Source organism: Apium graveolens, chromosome 11 (genome assembly GCF_009905375.1).
Source record: "Apium graveolens cultivar Ventura chromosome 11, ASM990537v1, whole genome shotgun sequence".
Lineage (NCBI taxonomy): Eukaryota > Viridiplantae > Streptophyta > Magnoliopsida > Apiales > Apiaceae > Apium > Apium graveolens.
The window spans coordinates 89,171,316-89,184,141 of NC_133657.1; positions in this window are offsets into that span (position 1 = coordinate 89,171,316).

The following is a 12,826-nucleotide window of genomic DNA, read 5'->3' on the forward strand; positions in this document are numbered from 1 at the left end:
AGAAACAGAAACTACTTGTTATTTCTTTTCCAACCAAGTGAAATATGAGAACTCCTTCAGACGACGGCATACATTCCTTCTTTAAGGGGGAGATAAAAGCTTAAGTAATAGTTTGGAGGATTCCTCAACTAAGGGGGAGAAATAGCAGGGAGGAAGAAAAAGATCCTAAAAATGTACACTACACCACACCATTGTTGTTTTTAACTACGGATCCTATTGTACGGGAGAGGTGGTAAACACAAGGTGATTTTCTGATAAGGGAAGAAGCTGTTAAGGGAGTACCATTTGTTTTTATCTGCGAATCCTATTGTACGGGAGAGGTGGTAAAACGAAGGTGATCTTCTTTAATCAGTTGATTCTCATAGGGGGAGAAGCAAGAGATATGGGCTTCTCAACAGGAAATGTGGTTGTACAAATAAAGATGGAACTACTTGAAGATATGTTCAGTCTAGAGGAACATCTATTTGGAATCTGGAAAAGGTTAAATGTCATCCAGAACTTTTCTACTATTTACTCTGCATGTATGTTTATATCTTTTTCTTATTTGTTAGTTGAGTTATCCTCTAGGTATTTGTGTGTTATTGTCTAACAAACAAATAGGGGGAGATTGTAAGTCATATGTCATAGGCCTATTTGTATATTCGAGGATTCAACTCAACTCAAATAAGAATATAATAAGTAAATAGTGGATCGACCGTCAGAGAGATCTCGCAAAGTAATATCTGTCAAAGGATTCAGAGACAAGGTTCATCTACAGACTTGAGGAATTAATTCACTGGAAGAAGTTCAAGAAATTGATCATGCCTCAGTGATATAAGTCAAGATTGTGGATTTAATTAAGTGACAGAGATCTCGTCAGGGTATCAATAAATTACAAGGATTTAATCTGAAGAAAATCAAAGTGTCAAAGTCAAGACATGAAGAAACGTCACGGAAGTTAGTCACTCATGAACCAGACAGTACATCGAGTGTCAACGTTGAAGTGGTGGAATTGATTCATAATTTTCAGTGATTTTCAGAAGATTTGCAGAAGAATGGTTGCTGCTCAAGACTAGAATTAATTCTCTATTAATTAATTAAGTCATCTAATTTAATTAAGAAAATAAATTATATATGAGAAGAATAATTTATTTATTAATTGAATTAATTGATTAATTAATTCTGAATTAATTCTAGGAATTTTCAGAAGTTTAATTGGATTAAATTCAAGCATTAAATCAGCAAGACAATTGAAAATAAACTAGCATGACAATCAGGATTGTCATACCGATTGTCATGCTAGGCCATTTTCAATTGTCTCACCGAAAGTTACTCTAGGAGGATGATTGTCATGCTAGTTCATTCTGATTGTCATGCTAGTTCATTCTGATAGTCTTGCTAGTTCAAAAGATAGTCCTACCGAAAGTCTTGCTGAGCAAAAAGGATTGTCATACCAGCTTAACATTTCGGCTGTTGATTAAAAAGAAGCAGAAGACCTTCTTTCAATTATCCATCATTCAAACAGAAGAACAAAGAACAAGAAAAGCAGCCGCCTTGAAATATTACATTTTTCATCTGTTTAATTCAAGATCAATTTCTAGATTGTAAAGTTAAATCCAATCAACTAGAAATCTTTATCTTGTTCTTGTGTAACAATCTAGCGGATCAAAATCCCTAGAACTTAATCTCAAATTGCGTTTAGCATTTAAATCTTTTTATTACAAAAATAGAAAAAGTTCATGTCGAATTTATTCTAGATTTGTGATAATTAATTTGAGATTAATTCCTTGTAATCGATACAGTTGTTGTAACACCTTTCAAGTTTAATAATATTTTTATTTAACTTGAATTTTGTTTCACATTTTTTATTCCGCATTTAATTCGATTATTCGGTACTGTTTGTATTCAACCCCCCCTTCTACAAACACATTGGGACCCAACATAGAGATAAGCGGTAATTTGCATATACCCTTAGTATAGGGGACCTAAAGGTAAACTTTTTTTTAAAACCGGGAGTCGATGCTCCCGAGTATAATATATATATATATATTTTTATATATATATATATGAATAGTTTTTAAAACTATGAATCAAATAAGGTTTATTCGATGACCTTATTTTATTAATGAATATTATTTTGAATATTAATTCGAGGGCTTATGACCCCGTTTATTTTATTATTGAATATTATTTTGAATATTCATTCGAGGGCTTATGACCCCGTTTATTTTATTATTGAATATTATTTTGAATATTCATTCGAGGGCTTATGACCCCGTTTATTTTATTAATGAATATTATTTTGAATATTCATTCGAGGACTTATGACTCCGTTTAATTTATTATTGAATATTATTTTGGATATTCATTCGAGGACTTATGACTCCGCTTAATTTATTAATGAATATTATTATTTGAATATTCATTCGAGGACTTATGACTCCGATTATTTACTAATTATTATTCTTAATTTTATTAAAGAATAATGTGTCTATAATCAAACTTACTTTTGATTATTCAAATAAACATAGTACTTTGTATAAATATATCTTTGGTTATTTAATATTTATTGCAAGTATAAGTTTTAAAACTTCTACTACAATTATTTTTATAAATATTATTCTTTATGAGAATATTATTTAAATAATAATATTCGGATATTTTCTAATAAATTGGGACTGATTTATTCCATTAAATCAACACTACTCCAAACATTCTTAAAAATGTTTGCGAGCCTTCAAAATGATTTTTAAAGGTTAGGGCGGATCCCAAAACTCATTTTTATATTTAAGATCTTCCTTTTAAAGGGGATTTAAATATTCGCTCAAAACCTGAGGGATCCGGCTCTGTGGTGTAGTTTATATTCGCAACAAGGTTGCTGTTTTGATAAAAGAGTTTTTGATTACTTACCCAACACTCGGGAAGTAAAATTCTGGGAGCAAGTTAATCCATTAACAGGCATCGCCTGGGAAATATCGGTGAGTTTTCCTTTCCAACTAGATACGACTTCTTGGTGGAGCCGTATCAACAAGTTTCTACTTGGGGAAAGGGGGGACGAGCTTTACGTTTTAGAGTCATGGATTTTATCTGAACTAGGAGTGGCGTAAGTGGTCGAGTAGCGCCGGCCCAGCCTTATTATATTGGCCCAATTGGCCTGGAAGTTCCGCTAAGACGGTCCATTCCTTAGGAGTCCAGTGTTCGGTTGACAAGTAAATCTGACAGGTTCTCCTCTACATGTAGAAAATGGTGGGGTTGCACTACTACGACTGATCATCGTAAGTGGTATTCCTGGCGCGGCAAACTCCCGTAATGAGTTCATCATCCAATTGGATATTTCTGCAACACTACCCAGAGCACTTCGATAGAAAGGCTACGATTGGGCGATTGTTGAGTGTTGGCAGGGTCAAGTTTTCAAAATGATGTTTGCATCAAATGAAGTATCTCGTAACTTCATTTTATTTTGATGATATTTTAAAGATTGATTCTATACAAGTTTTGTCTTGTAGCTTAATCTATGGGATGAACTATTTATACATTGAACGGTGGTAGTTCAAGTAGTATTTGGAAAAGATATAAGTATATTGGAGTATCTTGTAACTTCATCTTTTAATATTATATCTAGTTCATGACTGTCTTATGAATGACAAAGGTTTCAGAAAAATGTTGAGACAAGGTTAGATATATTAGATCACCTTGCAACGATATTTTTATATAGTTATAAACTGGAACTCTGTGTATATTATACATGTCAGAGGATTTCAAAGATTGTGAAAAGTATATATGTATATATACTGAATATTTTGCGACTTGGTCGCGTTAAGATATCAGCTTGGTTCATTTCTTTTGACCAAGACTTTCATGAGTACTATGAGAATGCTCATATATTGTTAATCATTATACATATTATTTTGGTGGGCTTGTTGCTCACCCTTGCTTTCTTCTTTCATTACACAACATCAGATAGACAAGAAGAACAAGACCAAGCTCCCAATTCGCGAGCGGATAGGAAACGTTCCATAGTTTCCTATAGGCGTTGATGTCGTTGTAGCTGAGGTAGGAACTACCAATAGGCTAGGCTTTCAACTTTTGATGTACCAGACTTATATATCTCTATCAATTGTAATAATGGCAAAGAAATATAAATTTATTCAGAAACCTTTTTAAGGTGTATTGGCATATAATTTTGGAATAAAATGACTCGTGTTATTTTTGGATATTCATCTATGAGACTATAACTTGTGGTGTGTGTGTGTGTTTATTGTGGGGTCACAGTACAGAGTAGTTGATTGTTTATTAAGATTGGGTGTTATTAAGGGAAATGGAACTCGTGACAACCCGGATCCCCGACCCCGGATTTGGGGGTGTTACAGAAATGGTATCAGAGCCAAGCGTTATAAACCTCAGAGATGATGTGACGTTAAGTTAATAAGTTCATTAAGATAATAAGAACTCTTGCCAAGTTCATAGTCGGGCTACCTAATGTAGTACTGACAGTTAAAACCCTTATGGGAACCCTTATAAATATCGTGATAGAAGTATAGTTCGGTATCGTATATGGTAGCGGGACTCCGAACCCCGAGGTTGAGGAGCAACAACGCGATGATGTTTTATTAGTTATTGGAGATCAGATTGGGACCCGATAGAGCGTCCTAACACGGGACCGGATGATGTTCATATTGAGGATGTAGCGGTTGAGGATGTTGTCCTAGAAGGGAATTATCGCTGAGAAGGATCCTGTGAAGGATCCTGACAAGAATGAATAAAGGACCACTGAGGAATTGATGACCATGGTTAGGGCAACTACCAGAGGTAGGATTGGCCGGTCACTACCAGAGGTTCGTTCAAGTTTGTAAAGATAGTAGCCCCTTTAACGCGGCTTACTCGTAAGGCTGAGAAGTTTGAATGGACGGAGAAATGCGAGAACAGCTTTCAAGAACTGAAGTAAAGATTGGTGATGGCCCCTATGTTGGCATTGCCGGATGGAAAAAGGAGATTTTGTGATTTGTATTGACGCTTCGCATAAGGAATTAGGGTGCTCTTATACAACACAACAAGGTACTCGCGTACGCGTCAAGAAAATTAAGGGAATATAAAATTCGATATCCCCACCCATGAGCTTGGGCTCATGGTAATAGTTTTGCCCTAAAGATTGGAGGCACTACTTGTATGGAGAGAAGTGCGAGAATTACCTAAGTCATAAGTGCTCTAGTACATTTTCACGCAGAAAGAGCTCAACATGCGCCAAATGAGGTGGTTAGAGCTAATCAAGGATTACAATTATGAGATTCTTTATCATTCGGGGAAAGCCAATGTGGAGGCTGATACCCTTTGTAAAAAGGAGAGACTCAAGATGATAATGTCTTTAAGAGAGTTTATAAGAGATTTTGAGAAAATGGAAATAGAAGTGAAGGTAACCGGAGCCGGTACCAAAAAGCTGTTTGAGATTGCAATACAGCCTGAATTATTGGAAAAGAACATATTGTGCCAGAAAAAGTGATGAATGAAGGCAGAGAGCCAACAAATAGATAAGAGATTAATACCGAGAAAGATGATAAGGGAATAATGAGATATTCCTACAGAATTTGGGTTCCAAATGTTCAAGAGCTTAAAGATGAGATCTTAGATGAAAGCTAGTTTGAGGAATAAGATTTAGAGCAAACCCTGAACGTGATAGTCAGGGAGGTCGCCATCAAGATAGAAGGAACCCATAACATGATGAAGTGGAAAATGAGGATTTAAAATATGTAGGATGACCCCGATTATGGGGAGGAGGAGGGAATGTTCAGACTAAGGAAACAGAAGTCGAGTAAGGAAAGGAGACCCGCGACGGTACTCCTATACAAAAATTTATGGACCTGTCTAGACATAACTTAGACTATTATCCCCAACCACCACCCTGAGGAAACAATGCGGTGAGAAATTCTTTCAGGACCTTTAAGTCGCTAAGCTCTCAGAGTTCCAAGGAACAAGCTGACCCAGTCGAGGCAAGAGCCTGGCTAAAGGAAATATAGGAATCATTTGAGATTCTAAATGATTGACGAATCATAAAAGACTATTTTTGTCACTTACCCTCCTAAGAGAGAGGCCACTCGCTGGTAAAAGGCCAAGAAAGGCACGAAACCAGAGGTTATAATAAACTGATTAAAGTTCAGTCAGTTGTTTTCGGGAAAGTACTTCCCACGGTTATGGAGATAGTGTAAAAGCTTTAGAGCCATAACAAAGGCGGGCGAGTATGATGAATTATGAATCTAAGTTGTAAAAGTTGTCAAGATTCATTCTGAGGACACGAATCCAGAATGACGGGATGTTTGAAATCAATGCTTATGTTGTATTGGTTCATGAAATAACGATAAGAGAAAAGAAAATAAAAAGAAACTGAAGTGGAAAGGAATATAAAGGCAATAGAGTTTGAGGAATGATAAGGGAGTTGGGTATGAGGAAACCCTAAAGACTCGTAGCAATAGAAATAGAAAAGTATGTAATCGTCAGGATGAGGGTGATTCACCATGAGTTAAAATTGATGGTTGAAGGCATAAGAGTTACCTATATTTTGTCCCCTGTAAGTTGGGAGGATTCGAGGAAACCTTGACATAGTTCGAAGGATAAATAATGAGACGCGGATAGACTGAGGAGACAAGAAAGTAAGAAATTAGGAAAATTGGATGAAGGAAGTGACCTTCAAGAATGTGAAGTGTAAGATCGGTGGCTTGATACCCAGAAAGGAAGACGCCAGGTATGAAAGATATCCCAATATTGAGATGACTGTTGAGATAAACAACAAAAGTAAATGAGGAGTAATTAAGAAGAAGTTCACGTTGAACACAACCAATATCTTCCAGAACATCCCTGTTGTCATTACCAAATTAGGAAAGAAAAGCGGGTAACCATTGTTATCTTTTGAAGGCCATATGGGTTGACCTCAGTTTGAATAAAGATGCTATTGTGAAATTGGTATAGACTATCTGGATGGGAATGATTGAATAAGACACCCTTATCAGGGATACATGGCTTGATTTATCCATGGAAGGACGCAAGTACCTTTTTAAAGGTGGAATTAAGGATAGAATATCGGTAACTTAAAATGAATCCTAGGGGAATGCATAAAGGTTGGCATTTCACCCTTAATAGGGATAGTATGAGTTTTGACAGTATGAATTGGAAAGGATTAAGGTAATAACAACCTTTAAGAATCAGTGGAGAATTTTTTTTAGAAGTATATAGACAATGATTCTGGTATTAATGATGGTATCTTGATATGCCCTGTATCTAGGGAATACAGGAGGAACGATTCAAGGATAACCTTAGAGGTTTTCAAGGAAAAAGGTTATATTCAAAGTTCTCAAGAATAGAAATTTTGATAAAGGAAATGTGACGTAATTATAATAATGCCAAGTGGGGCATGTGTTAGACCACGAGAAAGTATGGATCGAACCAGTAAAGATCGAAATTGTTCAGGGCAATTAGGACCTAAGATAAAAGATGTCCTAAGTATGATCGAGAGTCAGTCGTGACAATGATTAACCTCTAAAGACTGAGGCAATAACTTATGGGAAAATGGTGATACTTGTTACTCATCAGATTTTAAGGAAAACATCTTCACTCAAGCAGTGATTGGAAATGAGGTAGAAAATTTAGTTCGATGTGGTTAAAATGACATTGATTGTAAGGAAATTTTACTATCAGGAAAGGCCAAAGAGGTGGCCGACACTTTAAGTGTAAGAAGATAATTATAGGCGCTTGTGCCAAAAGAATACAGTGATGATGGTTAAAGCTGTGAAGGTTGTATTATGGTTTGGAAGATTGACATTCCTTCTGATGACTGTGCAATACCCAACCGTAATAGTAGTTGGTAAAGGTTTAATTCGTGTAATCGCCATAAGCGGGCTATCTATCTCAGAAGGTACTATCTTGAGATAAGCCAGGACCATGTTTCAAAAAGGACTAGACGAACCTTTGAGTTAAGTTTTCTATTTAAGGCATATGATTAAGAATGGTATTAACCTGCTATCATTGCTTTGATTGAAACTCTTCTGCAATTTTATCTGCTTCATGTCATGAAAGTACGTCAGAATTTGGAGTGTTCTTCATGAATTATGAATGGTGATTATGTTAACTCCTTAGAAGAATTCTATATTACATGTATGGACTCCGTATGGTTAGATATTAAGATTTCATGGAAAGTGAATGACGACAGTAGGTCAGTGGTGGACCATAGTAATGCAGCAATGATTCTGCGAGTAATGAGCTGATTACAACATTGAGAGTTGTATTGGAATGGATGTTGAGATTGAGTACCACTAATCGTGTCATGTTGACGTATAAGTTATATTTGATAGAAAAACTAGGTCGATTATTTACCTATTGAATATTTATTCCTTCTTATTAATAGAGAGTCGTATTACTATACGAGGAAGGTTGCAGTGCAAGCATAGAATTCTAGTAACGATGATGTCTAGAATGAGATCTCAGATTCGATTTTCGATATCGAGGGAGTTTCAAAGGTGATTGGGTATAAGCTCGAGGAAGAGCATGGGTCCATAGAATGATGGGCAGAATAGTAAAAATATTTAGGCATGTGAAATACGATGCTATAATACTTGATGTTGATACATATATGTATATGTTTTGTTCTCCTATGACAAACCTCTATAGTTCAGAGGTAGATTCCAAGCTAGATATTTTGTGGCAGTATATTTTATATATATACAATTCTCTTCAATTCATTCTTTTCTCTCCTTTTCATTTCATATAAGCTGAGAAGAACAACCCTTCCAGAAGGGGAGGTATTGCCGAATGACTATCTATCTGTGTGATAGAAGCCTAGTACGATACCACATGTTGTTTAATTGCTTGTCAAGTACTAAAGGCTGGCCACCTTCTGTACTAACTATGCAATAGAACAAGTGTTCATGATCATAGTGATCTCTCAACAAATTCCTTTACTTCTATATGATTGATCAAACTTTGGAAAATAGAAATAGCTGAAAAAGGAGTAGTAAAGTTATGGTGGTATTCGGAATGGAAACACATTCGTGATACAAAGGTTGACATGGTTATTAAAAGGTTATAGAACGCTAACGAGCAAGAATATAACCAGTATAATATTAGGAACGGAAGGTAGTAGCGATTACGAACTGGAAAAGAATGGGTATTGAGAAGCAAAAGCTCAAATGCTAAAAGCTATAATGAGAGTCTGTGCAATAGACTTGAAAGAATTTGGAATGATCACTTAACGCGGGTTGAGTTTTCTCACGATAATAGATCGTATGTCAGGTATCGAGATGTCGTCTTATGAGATCTTTGAGGGAAGACAATGTCGATCCCCCTTATGTTAGGATGAAGTTGTAGAGCGCAAGATGCTCGGACCAGCAGTGGTCCAAAGGACCAAGGATATAATAGATTTAATCAGAGGACGGCTGGTAGTAGCCAAGATAGGAACACGAAGTATGCAGATTTGACTCGAAAGGACAAAGAGTATGAAATAGGGGACCTAGTGTTGTTATAGGTATTCCCTTGGAAAGGATTGATGAGGTTCGGAAAGAAATGAAAGCTAAGTCCACAAATTGTTGGACCCTTGGATATATTAAGACGTATTGGGGAGTTAGCATATGAGCTAGCCCTACCCCCGAACATGTAGCAAGTCCTAACGTGTTTCACGTATCAATGTTAAGGAAGTGTAATTCAGATGCCAGATAAATAGGAGCATATGAGCGCCTAGACAAGCAACCAGGCGTAACCTATATGGAGCAACCAGGAAGGGTTATAGATTGAAAAAGGAACAAGTGTTTAGGAGAAGGGTTATTAAACTATTCAGAGTTTGATGGAAGAACCACAATGTGGCAAAATTTACTCGAGAGTTAGAAAGTGCAATGTTAAGAGAGTATACCTATTCATTTTCTATCTGATTTCGGGACGGAATCCTTTTAAGGAGGGGAGACTGTAATAACCCCAAATTTTGGAATTTTTGAAACCCTTATGAATAGTGATTTTGCTGAATAAGAAAACTTTTCATGCCACACTATGTAGGGGTTCTTCTATTGTTATTCTGAGATCTTATTAGTACTTTATATGGGATATAAGTGTATGTAAAGATCGTCAGAATCCAAATTCGAACACTTTGATATTTTCCCGAAAATCCACCAGATATCGAAAGAATTGAGTATAAGGTAACAGGATAAAAAGGATTTAAATTAAAGGATTGTAAGAGAGGATCATAAAAGGATTATAATTTATTGAGAAAGGTTAAGGGAACCCAAGTAATAAGATCCCGGGTATGATCCCTCAAACGATAAACGAAAACGAAAGTTAAGCGAACCGTATAACAGATCAGCGGTCATTAGCCAAGTAATTAGAAGCTAATCAAAGAGATTAGTGGGGATGATGTCATCAAACCAATGAGAAGAGGACAAAGGTGGGAGGGTGACATCACATGGTGACATAAGCATGACCAAAGCAAGTGTGTTGTTGGTTGATTTAGAACCACACAAAAGTTACCATGGTAAAAGGTAAGAAAACAAAACAAAACAAATCAAAAAACAACCAACCAAGCCAAAACATTTCATTTTCACCAAAAAAAAATAAAAATCTATCTCATTTCTTCATCAAGCTCTCGGCTTTTTTCATTTTCAAAGGAAAGAAAAATCCAAAACCAAGATCCAAGCTTTGTTAAATCATGAGGTAATTATCTAAGGTTCCTTATACATAGATATAGCTATCCCATGAGTTTAAGCTTCTAATTCCTTCACAATCTCTTCCAATAAATCAAGGAAGAAGATGGTGAATAGTAACCTTCAAGAAATAACTTTGGTTTTCTTGATTTTTATGAAAGTTCAAGGTAGCTTAAGCATAGATCAAGGCTTCCATGGGCATTCCAAGGATCTTTCATTGAATAAAAGCTTCAAGGAAGGTATAACTCTAAATTATCTTAGCATTAAGTTGTTTGGTATAAATGGTTATGATGATGGAATAATAGATTAAGTGTAGTAGTTGCTTTGTCATGTTGAGATCTTAGTTGTTAAGTATTTTTGTTGATTTTGGAAGTTAAGAGTAGCACTAGTTGTTCTTGATGATTCATGGTATGATTTGGGCTTGGTTTAAATGGTTTAAAGTGGTTGATGAGTGATATTTTCATATGGTTGTATTGGGATTGATTGGTGATGGTTTGGTGTTGAATTGGTTTGGTAAAATTTTGGGAAATCGCGTAAACATAGCCGTCGTAATGCCTGATTTACCGTAGACTGTTTTTGTTCTTAACATTAGGACCCGTGAACTCACTTCTAATTTTGACCATTGCCATGATTAGATAGTTCATGTTACAAGCTTCGTTTTGATATGTGGAACGCTTGAATCCGATGTACGGTTTAGGAGAAACGACCGTTTTAAGTAACGGCGTTTCGCGAACGAACCATTACCCCTCGCCTTACTTTGAAACCTTGGTTAAGGACCTTAAATGACTAATTGGGGTATGAAACATTTATGTAAAGTGGATTAGGCAGTTGGTAAGGTACTCGCGAAAGAATCTCCTTAAAACCCTTAATGGTTAATTTATTAAAAATGGTGGAGCCGAGGGTACTCGAGCGACTTAAGTGAATCGTTAAGCGCGAAAGCGAACGTTAGGACTCTAAATGGTTAAAGTCTAGTTTCTTAAGCGACCGAGGTTTAATTCCGAATTATGTTGTTGTTCATAGGTTATCGGACCCACTCTAAGCTTAAGTCTATCCGGGAGCACTCAGGCAAGTTTTTTACCCGTTATACTGTTGTTGTGATGTATATATGTATATACATTGTCTTGTGATAAATGCATGATGGTTAATTAGCAAATTCTTGCGATATATTGTAGCATGTGATATGGTATATATGCATGCCTGTTTCGTATTCTTGATACATATATCTGTTGATTCAGTTGATAATACCTATGCTAGAGATAAGCGGTAATTTGCATATACCCTTAGTATAGGGGACCTAAAGGTAAACTTTTTTCTAAAACCGGGAGTCGATGCTCCCGAGTATAATATATATATATTTATATATATATATGAATAGTTTTTAAAACTATGAATCAAATAAGGTTTATTCGATGACCTTATTTTATTAATGAATATTATTTTGAATATTCATTCGAGGGCTTATGACCCCGTTTATTTTATTATTGAATATTATTTTGAATATTCATTCGAGGGCTTATGACCCTGTTTATTTTATTATTGAATATTATTTTGAATATTCATTCGAGGGCTTATGACCCCGTTTATTTTATTAATGAATATTATTTTGAATATTCATTCGAGGACTTATGACTCCGCTTAATTTATTATTGAATATTATTTTGGATATTCATTCGAGGACTTATGACTCCGCTTAATTTATTAATGAATATTATTATTTGAATATTCATTCGAGGACTTATGATTCCGATTATTTACTAATTATTATTCTTAATTTTATTAAACAATAATGTGTCGATAATCAAACTTACTTTTGATTATTCAAATAAAGATAGTACTTTGTATAAGTATATCTTTGGTTATTTAATATTCATTGCAAGTATAAGTTTTAAAACTTCTACTACAATTATTTTTATAAATATTATTCTTTATGAGAATATTATTTAAATAATAATATTCGGATATTTTCTAATAAATTGGGACTGATTTATTCCATTAAATCAACACTACTCCAAACATTCTTAAAAATGTTTGCGAGCCTTCAAAATGATTTTTAAAGGTTAGGGCGGATCCCAAAACTCATTTTTATATTTAAGATCTTCCTTTTAAATGGGATTTAAATATTCACTCAAAACCTGAGGGATCCGGCTCTGTGGTGTAGTTTATATTCGCAACAAGGTTGC